The sequence below is a fragment of the Bison bison genome, unplaced genomic scaffold, assembly GCF_000754665.1.
Source record: "Bison bison bison isolate TAMUID 2011002044 unplaced genomic scaffold, Bison_UMD1.0 scf7180017863818, whole genome shotgun sequence".
Lineage (NCBI taxonomy): Eukaryota > Metazoa > Chordata > Mammalia > Artiodactyla > Bovidae > Bison > Bison bison.
In genome coordinates, this window is record NW_011494390.1 from 380,239 (window position 1) to 388,901 (window position 8,663).

General features: G+C 37.6%; 1 protein-coding gene across 1 annotated transcript in view; it reads right to left on the reverse strand.

Annotated features, from left to right (window-relative positions):
* ZFHX4 (zinc finger homeobox 4) overlaps positions 1-8,663 on the reverse strand; it is a 202,587-nt gene that overhangs the window by 1,585 nt on the left and 192,339 nt on the right.

Below are 8,663 nucleotides of genomic sequence, written 5' to 3' on the forward strand. Positions count from 1 at the left end.
AGCCCTCGAAAACATTATTAACACGCACCAGGAATCGTCAAGGGCACCGGGCTTTTCTGTGTTCCTCTCCTTTTTCCTATTTAGTTTCAAAACCCCACAGTTAACTCTCAGAAATGGAATCTACACACTTGTGTGTGTTAGTCACTCGGTCATGTCCAACTCTTCGCAACCCCATGGACTGTAGCATGGCTGTCCACGGAATTCTCCAGGCAAGAATACTGGAGTGGGTAGCCGTTCCCTTCTCCAGGGGAATCTTCCCAATCCAGGCATGGAACCCAGGGCTCCCGCACTGCAGGCACATTCTTTACCACTGTCTGAGCCACCGGGGAAGCCCTCTACATAGCTGAGCAAGATTTTACTCAGAAAACAAAATGCTTGACAGTGGGGTACGAATAAAAAAAAGGACAACCTGGTGAACCGGTGGGTCCTTCTAACTGATACACTTTGCAAGACCCCTCCTTCATTTTAACCAATTTTTACTATACCTCTGGGAAGGTAGACCCACTTGTCCTTCATGGGAGCAGTCTGACAATTACCACATTCACTAAAAATAATCAGGTATCAATAAAAAATGAATTTCATTTTGTTTTTTCTGCCTAACTTCTGATAGAAAAATACCTTTGCATCGGATAAAGAAGGCAGCAGTTAAGGCCTCCTGAAGATACCTCTTCTTCACTAGGACTGAGAGTGGTTAGGCCTGATTTCATTGTTAAGGGTACAGGGTAAGCTACTCATTACTCCCTATTCTGACACTTTGGCCAACACTACTTGATAGGAATTGCATGTGTTAACAGACAACTTTATCACTACCCCTTCACCCACCCCACCCCCACTCCCCAACGGCCCAACATGCTTCTTCCAGGTTTACTTGTAGCAGGCATAAATGATCCTCATATCATTAGAGAAGGAGAACTAAATGCTCAGCAGGCAGACACATGTGGGGTAGAGTGTGACTTGAAATGGAGGAGATCTTTGCTGAATTTCAAGCATGCAGTCTAATGTAGTGGCTGGTTTATCACAAAGCCATTTTTAGGCTCTGGATAGTTGGGTGAAAAACTAAAAGGCAGCTCAAGGTAGAAATGGAAACTGTAAAGTCTGTGCCTTTCTTGAGTCTGTTTTTTTAGAGGCAAATATAGTTGGTTGCAAGTGGAACAGACTGGAAGCCTAATTGGGTTGTGGTTTGTTCTTCAATGAAGGAAGGCTCACTACCAAATGATCCAGACAAGGGCCATGATGGAGGTCTGATGGGCAGATGGAAGAAATAACTAGGAGAAGGTGAATGAAGTTTCAGTGTGTAGCTGTGGGGAAAACTCTTTTTTAAATATTGGCTAGTCTTCTATGCTAAATGCAACATTTGGGTGTTAAAAAAATGAAAAATACCTGACACAAAAAGTGACACACATTTCTTTTTTTTAAATGAAATTTTTACTTTTATTTATTTTTTTATCATTTATTTATTATTATTTTTTTTACTTTACAATATTGTATTGGTTTTACTTTAGCTAGAAAAAGAACTTTTGTTTTTTAATTGGCCTTTACCCAGCTGAGAAACCTTGTCTAAGGCTTAGCATTCAAGATACTCTCAAGTCCTCAACATCACTCTCAACTTGACCCCACTCATGATCACATTACTGTCAATTAGCCTAGCTTATTACTGGCTGCTCTTCTTTTCAACCTCACCACACCCAATTTTTCTCTGACCTGCTTTGAAATCATTTCTGTAGTTGTATTATTAACAGTATCTGAGGTATTTCCATCATGTTAGGGAATAGTCTTTCAATATCCTCAATGGTAAGTGGCTGCTGCTACTGCTGCTAAGTTGCTTCACTTGTGTCTGACTCTGTGCGACCCCATTGATGGCAGCCCACCAGGCTCCGCCGTCCCTGGGATTCTCCAGGCAAGAACACTGCTTCCTGAACAATGACTGAGGCCTGTGTTCAATATGAGGCTTCCCAGGTGGCTCAGTGGTAAGGAATCCGCCTGCCAAGCAGGAGACATGGGTTTCATCCCTGTGTTGGGAAGATGCACTGGAGGAGGAAATGGCAACCCACTCCAGTATTCTTGCCTGAGAAATCTCATGGACAGAGGGGTCTAGCAGGCTACCGTCCACAAGGTTGCAGAACAGTTAGACACGACTTAGTGACTAAACAAAAACATGTTTAGAATCACTACTTACTATTACTTTTTTTTTTAACAAAATGAATTATTTTCTGCTAAAAAATTAATTCCGAAGAATTAATCCCTGATTCATAGAGTTTCAGGCATGAATGATTTGAGTGGAAGAAGCTTTAAGGAGGACAGAAGATCCTTCCTTGTACTGTTAGAATGATATTAGGTTGGTGGCCTGCCTCTTTTGCCTACTCATAATGCCGATCTTAGTTTTGGGTCAAGAACATCTAGGCTTCATACTCAATAATTATCCCCCTACTGCCTAAGCGCTTTCCCTCCTAAATCTAAGGAAACTGCTGGCTTACCTATCTCTCTGACATGAGAATTTAAGACAAGAGAAATTTTAAGGAACTAAGACTTTAAAAAATCGCAGTGGTAGTTAGAAGCAAGTAGACCGATATTTGTTGACTCAGGCTTTCCTATCAGATGGGGTCTACAAATTCTTGTCTAGAGGTCATATAACAAAGTAATGAAAATTTTTAGAAGACTGCAGTAGGAATCTTAACTACTATAGTCAAAGACTATCAGGGATTTTTAGAAATTCAACATCTTGAGGAGTAAGCTGAGTTAAACAATTAGCTAAGTAAAATTTTTAGTAAACGAGATACGGACTAAGGATAACGAATAATGTACATTAGGTCTACTAAAAGACATACACTTGTAGAAGTTCACAATCAAAAATTCAGTAGTCAACTGATGTATGAAAACCAGATTTAGAAGAGAAAAACTGAACACTAACCACGATGCAGAATAAGTGGTGGTAATTACAAAAGATGGGGCTTCCCTGGTGGCTTAGTGGGAAGGAATCCTCCTGCTAATGCAGGAGATGCAGGTTCCATCCCTGAGTTGGGAAGAATTCCCTGGTGAAGGACAAGGCAACCCACTCCAGTATTCTTGCCTGGTAAATCCCATGGACAGAAAAGCCTGGTGGACTACAGTCCATGGGGTCGCACACAACTTAGCAACTGACAACAGCAGCTACACAACGTACATTCTTTCCTGTTTCCTAAGTCCTGGTCCAATTCTCTGAGAGATGAAAGTTTTCCTACAGATGATCTCATATTACCGTGATTTGGTTTAGTTTTGTTTTCCCAAAACTGCTAGAGGTGTTGGTTGCTCAGTCGTATCTGACTCTTTGTGACCCCAAGGACTGTAACTGGCCAGGCTCCTCTGTCCATGTGATTTTCCAGGCAAGAATACTGGAGTGGGTACTCATTTCCTTCTCTGGACATCTTCCAGACCCAGGGATCAAACCCAGGTCTCCTGCACTGCAGGTGGATTCTTTACCATCTGATCCTTCAGTAAAGTCTGAAACTGCTGTCTATGCCCCCAAAGTAATGCTTTTTGGAAGAAAATGCCTGTCTCCCCATGAACATAGCACAGATTTAGTGCCTTTTCCCCAAGTTGCTTTGATCTAGGTTTTGCAGAGGAAAACTTTATTCTTGAGGTGAAAAATAACACTAATGATGTACATGGGCCAAAGACAATTGTGCTAAAATTATTAAAGACTTACTCTTATCTAGATTTACCCCAAAAATGCTAGTATATTACACTGAGGTATGAGAAAAATGCAAAAGGCATGTTCTAAAGTTCCATTTAAGGGAACTGGGTTAGGCAGTATTTCCAGAGACTAATGGAACATATAAAAATCAGACACATAAAAAGAATCAGACACTGCTTAAAACAATAAAGTAAATACGTTAAAAATAGAAAATCAAGTTATTTTCCTATTCTTCTTGAGGAAAAATCCAAAAGAAGCTAACCTTCTAAAGGATAAAATGTGAAAGTTTTCTAATTTTTTCCAGGTGTACAGGCATATGATTTTCTATTACCATTTCCCCTTTTTGCATATGATCATGATAGAAAGAGACAAATGTGGAAAAATTTTTTAGCAGAAAATAATTCATTTTGTTAAAAAAAAAAGTAATAGTAAGTAGTGATTCTAAACATGTTTTTGTTTAGTCACTAAGTCGTGTCTAACTGTTCTGCAACCTTGTGGACTGTAGCCTGCTGGACCCCTCTGTCCATGAGATTTCTCAGGCAAGAATACTGGAGTGGGTTGCCATTTCCTCCTCCAGTGCATCTTCCCAACACAGGGATGAAACCCATGTCTCCTGCTTGGCAGGCGGATTCTTTACCACTGAGCCACCTGGGAAGCCTAATATTGAACACAGGCCTCAGTCATTGCTCAGGAAGCAGGCTCACATGATGGATATTACTCTTCAAAGGGTCTTCCTTGTGATCTTGAAAGACCAAACAATTTGGAAATTAAGATGAAAAAATTTTATGAGAATTAATGCTGCTAAAACAATAAGAATTCCATCCAAAAAAGAACAAAATGGGTTTTTAAAACCAGGAAATTTGGAGGTTAAGTATTAGTCGCTCAGTTGTGTCCAACTTTTTGCGACCCCGTGGACTGTAGCCCACCAGGCTCCTCTGTCCATGGGATTCTCTAGGGAAAAATACTGGAGTGGGTTGCCATTTCCTCCTCCAGGGGACCTTCCCAACTGTACATAAAGGAGACTTCATTAATGTGCATTAGAGGATACTCCAGGTTAACTGTCATAGAAAACTGTCTCTTGAGCCTTTAAATTCTATACCAATTCTACACCTCTGGTTGGCCGATTGTTTCTTTATTTAGGTTTTAAGGTGAATGACCTGGGGCTATTTGTTTCCATCAACCTGACTGCGAATTTGGAGGTTGATAAATGCTAAAACTGAATATGTACATTTCAATTAAGTCAGTTTGAGGGTGCAGCCTTTGGAATCAGACTTTTTACTTATTTTATGGCTGATCTCATTCAATGGAGCACTTTTTAGTGATTTTCTTAGGAACAAAATTTTAAAATGGGCCCAAGGTGAACACATCATATTATCAAAATTTATTCATATAGATAATAAACTGTTAGAAGAGCCCAAAGCATGTGAGAGATACAGGAATATTCTACTTATGAAGTAATTTTCTTCTTTTATTTCACCTAGCTGGTATACCTATTTCTTCCACAGAGCATAGGAGATACTTGTTTGATGAAACGTAATCCAGTAGAAAGATGCTGATAGCAAGATGGAGAGCCACAGCTCTACTCCATGAGATAATTAAAATATTCAGCATTACCCACCACAGATCAATTAACCTAAAAAAGGTGTGAGCTGGAAGTGTGGGAATTCAGGCTCTCAGATGGGATCCTGCTGGTAACAGTGCTGGGCTAATGTTTAAATTCCATAAAAAACAAACAACTAATTCAAGAGAAATTGCACATTCCAGTAGGTATGTTCATGAACCTTTTCTCCATATAACACTCTCGTCTGTTTTGGTCCACTATTTAATCATACAGCAGATACATGGTGCCTTTGGTACCTGATGCATTTAAAAACTTCAGCTGCATTTAACAAATTCTGATAAATTCTCTTTTCATTTTTATTGTATTTTCTAATTTTTCCTTGTTATGGCTACTTAGATACACCCATCATTTAAAAGTTGATATTTAATTTCCAAGTTCATGGCATTTTTAATGTACCTTTGATATTAATTTCCCACTTTGATATTAATTTCTCATTTCAATGCTTTCTTCTCTGCAATCACCCTCTGTGTTTTTTGAGTCTTGTAACTTTATTGAGACTTTCAATGGCTAAGTCAAAGATTTCCCTTGGTAAATTGTAGTTGAAAATATGTGGGTTGTTTTCAAATCTTTTTATATTGACTTCTAACATAATTCCACAGTGATAAGAGAACAGACTCTGTATATTTTAATACCTTTAGACCATGAAATTTTTGTTACTTGTTTTATATCCCTGGATATGTTCCAGTGTGTCCTAGTTTATAGTCTGCTGCTGCTGTTGCTAAGTCGCTTCAGTTGTGTCTGACTCTGTGTGACCCCATAGATGGCAGCCCACCAGGCTCCCCTGTCCCTGGGATTCTCCAGGCAAGAACACTGGAGTGGGTTGCCATTTCCTTCTCCAATGCATGAAAGTGAAAAGTGAAAATGAAGATGCTTAGTCGTGTCAGACTCTTAGCGATCCCATGGACTGCAGCCTACCAGGCTCCTCCATTCATGGGATTGTCCAGGCAAGAATACTGGAGTGAGTTGCCGTTGCTTTCTCCGAGTTTATAGTCTATGGGAACTTGAATAGAATTTGTATCCTACTGTTGTGTGAAAATTGTATAAATCTTAAGTATGTTGAACTGTTCATGGTGCTTTTCACATCTACTATATCCTCCTACTTTTCTGTATATTCAGTCTATTAACTTTTGAGAGTTTGATATTGAAACATCAACTAAAAATCTTAATTTATCAACTTGAAATAATTGTAATGTATAGTGGAACTATATATAACTTTATTCTGTATTTTCCAAGTCTCTTGTAAATGTGTTATATTTTCATAATTTTAAAAAAAAGAGAGAGAAAAAAAAAAAACAGTGCTCATCAAGAAGGGCCTGCCTCTAACATCTTTTCACAACTCTGATAGTTTTGCCAATCCGTATTTCAGGAGGAGGGTGTAAATTATATTTATGGTGGTAGAATGAGGAGAAAGGTTAGGTTTTTTTTTAAGTATTTCATAAACATATTCTCTCCTCTCCCTCCTGGCTTTCTCTTGTACAGGCCCTCTGGGTACTAGTGTCAGAGTGACAAAGGGGAAAGGCAGTCAGTAAAGGACTCATTGTCTAAGCAAAGACTTCCTGATCCGGTGGAGAGAAAAACAAGATGTCCTGATCACCACTTAGGAGGGTGACTACACAGGATCATCCATCAAAGCTGACTTGCAGATTAAAGGCACACATACTTGAACTGTTCTGAGCCCATTGTAAATACCAAATTTTATTCTATTTTACATAATTTTCAAATTTATATGTGTTCATGGAGTTTTTCCACATTAGACATTATGTGGAAAAGCTCTATTTTACATAACTGATCATAGTAGTTTTTCCACATAAGACATTTTTCTACATATTAGTTAATAATCACAGTGATATATAAAGTGAGACTAGAAGACTAATACATTCAGATGCAAAACAATTAGCCATTGCATTATTCTTTAACTATATTTGACTTAATTGAAAGGTACAGACAAAACACATAATTGTAGCTCTAATATTTAAGGCTCTAAGAATGTTCAGATAATTAAGCCCAAGTATGTTCCCTACACATAGGTGGACAGTGGAAGGTAGCTGGTGCTATAGTTAAAGAAAATGACATTGAATAAATTTTCTGGGTAGAAAACTCTTTGTATTTGGAGATTCACTCTGCTTCTTTCTAAAGCCAACAAGTCTTTCTGGACGAGGAGCCAGCTGAGTTAGTAGTGGCCAAGAGGTCACCTGACCCCATTGTTTTTATGTCTCCCAAACTAAAAATGGGAATATTTGCCAAAATCACATGAAAATGAAAATTGCCATCAGAGAAGGATGAAATTGAAAGGTTTGAAATTTATGTAAAAAGTCTAATTTGGAAAATGAAAAAAAAAAAAAAAAAGAGCCTTCCTATCATGTTTTGGAAACTTCCCAGATGTATTAGTTCATTCTAGATGTCTCTTTGGAATGTCATAATTTCCTTGTCAAAATTTAAAAAAATACACTGTTAATTTGGAAAATAAAACTTAGTTTAAAAAGAAACTAGAATCTTTTCTTCTTAGTTTGTGTCAGGTACCACTTTTGTTATATGTGTGGCTACACGAATGCCTATAACACAACATTCAGTTTTTTTCAATAACTAGATACCTGTACTTATTCACAAAATCTAAACTGTACAAACTGCATTTCTCTTTATAAGCACAAAATTGGATCCATCATCTAGGAGTGCCTCAAACAGTTGTCATTTTGTTCTGTCTTGATTATAAATCTAGGCAACTGGTGGTGGTAGAAAGATATAGAGTACTATTAATGTATTTTTAAGGTTGTGAATATACTTAAACAATAAGAAACAAAATGAATGCTACTAAAAGCAAAATTGTACAAATTATCATAGAAGTGAATTCTTAGTAATTAAACTTTCCATATCTGTTTTATTACCTGCTAGGTATAATACAGGGGCGTTCCTGTGGCTAGAAGGCCCTTTGCTTTTGAACTTCCTGGCATTTAAGGGGAAAAAAACCCAAAACAGTACAAAAGCAAAAAAAAAAAAAAAAAATCAGTATTCCTCAGAAAAGCATAAATTCAGATGCCAATGAATGCTTTAATACTTTACTTTCTTAATATGTATAACAAATTTCATGTCACATGTCTGTGCTGAAATGCCATTTGAAATTAATTTTGAAATAAGTATAAAAAAGGAATGTTTCTGAGATATAATGATATAAATAATATATTTATGAGACGCTAATCTACCTTTTTCTGCACATGTTTGGGGTGGTTTACTGCCTGGTTATTAACTACAGCCACTGAACTATATATTCCAAATAACTTAATAGTTTCACTTACTGAAATTAAGAGATTCGATATACCCCTATTCTTGGTTACATTTCATTGGCTGCCTAATATCACTTAATTCATTAGACTGACC